We start from the raw sequence: 2,471 nt of genomic DNA, 5'->3' as shown, positions 1-2,471 counted from the left end.
GATTAAATGCCAGAGCAAATGCATGGGAATGGAAAGACACACTCCTCAAAAATGACTAGGTAATAGAAGAATTAAAAAAATGAAATAAAAAAATTTCTTGGATTGAATGAGAATATAAGCTCACATACCAAACTCTTTGGGGTACAGAGAAAGCAGTGATCAGAGGGCAATTTATAGCAATAGATACATACATAAAAAAAGAAGAAAGAGCCAAATTCAACACTTTAAAACAAGATCTCCAACAATTAGAAAAAGAGCAGCAAAAAAGCCTACAGTCACAGAAGAATAGAAATAATAAAGATTTGAGCCAAAATAAATAAAACAAAAAATACAAAGACTATAAAAAAAAATCAATAAGACCAGAAGTTGTTTCTTTGAAAAAAATTAGTAAAATTGACAAACCACTGGCAAACTTAACAAAGGAAATGAAGGAGAAGATGCAAGTAATACAAATAAGAAATGAATGGGGTGATGTCACAACAGAAATAAAAATAATAATATCAGGATATTATGAAGAACTGTACTCCAACAAATTAAAAAACCTAGAAGAAATGGACAGATTTCTAGAAATGTACTACTTACTTAAACTAATACAGACTGAGGTAGAAAACTTGATCAGACCCATAACAAAACAAGAAATTGAAGAGGTCAAAAAAATTAAAACAAAAAACTCACTGCTGTTGAGTCATATCTGACTCATTGTGACCCCTCCTTAGGTTACTGAGGCATTACCACTGTGGAAGTAGATTGTCCAAAAGTCCTGGCCCAGATGATTTCATGGGAGAATTCTACCAATCATTCAGAGAAGAGCTGACACCAATCCTACTCAAACTATTCCAAGACACAGAAAAGGATGGAATCCTCCCTAACTCATTTTATGAAGCAAGCATAACCTTGATACCAAAACCAGGCAAAAACACCACTAGAAAGGAAAACTACAGACCAATATTATTCATGAATATAGATGCAAAAATCTTCAACAAAATCCTAGCCAATAGACTCCAAGAACATATTAAACAAAGAAAAAATCATGACCACGTGGGATTCATGCCAGGTATGCACAGATGGTTCAACTAGAAAACCAAGCAATGTTATCACAAAAGGAAAAGATCACATGATTATATCAAGTGATGTAGAAAATCCGACATCCATTCCTGATAAAAACTCTCACCAAAATAGGAATAGAAGGGAAGTTCCTTAATATAATGAAGTACATATATGCAAAATCAACAACCAACATTATTCTCAATGGAGAGAGACTGAAACCATTCCCCTTGTGAACTGAAATGAGATAAGGATGCCCTCTATCTCCACTTCTATTCAACATTGTTTTGGAAGTCCTACCCAGGGCAATAGGCAAGAAAAGGAAATCAGAGGCATCCACATTGGTAAGGAAGAAGAAAAACTATCCCTATTTGCAGATGATGTCACTCAAGAGACTCAGCAAGAAAACTGCTGGAACTTATTGAAAAATATAGCATAGTGGCAGGATACAAGATCAACATACAAAAATCAGTTGGATTCCTCTACCACAGCAAAGAGGTCTCTGAAAAGGAAATCAATATCATTTACAATAGCTACCAAAAAGATAAGATACTTGGGAATAAATCTTACCAGGAACAAAAAAGACCTGGGAAAACTATAAAACATTACTTCAAGAAAATATAAGATTATCTACGTAAATGGAAGGACATGCTATTCTCATGGATAGGAAGATTGAAACATTGTAAAAATGTCAGTACTACCCAAATCAATCCAATCTCGATAAAGATTCCATCACCATTCTTTAAAGACATGGAGAAACCAATCACTAATTTTATATGGAAAGGAAAGAGACTTTAGATAAGCAAAGCACTATTGAAGAAGAACAAAGTAGGAGGTCTCACACTTTCAGATCTCAAAAACCTACTACACAGCCACACTTGTCAAAATAACCTGGTATTGGTACAATAGGTGCATAGACCAGTGGGTCAGACTTGAGAACCCAGAAATTGATACATCCACATAGGGTTAGCTTATCTTTGACAAAGGGCCAAAATCCATTAAATGGTGAAGAGAGAGTCTCTTTCACAAATGGTATAGGCAAAACTGGATATTCATTTGCAGAAAAATGGAAAAAGATCCATACCTCAAACCATACACAAAAACTAACTCCAGATGGATCAAAGACTTAAATGTGAAACCTAAAACTATTATCAAAGGAAAAATAGGGGCAAATGTTATTGCTGTTGTTATTGCTGTTGAGTCAGACCTGACTCATAGTGACCCCTCCTTGGGTTTCCGAGGCAGTATCACTACGGAAGTAGATCATCCAACCTTCCTTCTGAGGAGTGGCTGGTGGGTCTGAACCACCAGCCTTCTGGTTAGCAGTCAAATGCCTTAGGCACTACACTACCAGAGCTCCCTAGGGGCAAATATAGGGGCCTGAATATATGGCATAAATACACTATCAAGCAAACCCAAGATGCACA

The sequence above is a fragment of the Orycteropus afer genome, unplaced genomic scaffold (assembly GCF_000298275.1).
Source record: "Orycteropus afer afer isolate SDZICR_OR568_19922 unplaced genomic scaffold, OryAfe1.0 scaffold00032, whole genome shotgun sequence".
In the NCBI taxonomy this organism is placed as follows: Eukaryota; Metazoa; Chordata; class Mammalia; order Tubulidentata; family Orycteropodidae; genus Orycteropus; species Orycteropus afer.
Note: the sequence above shows the minus strand (reverse complement) of the source record.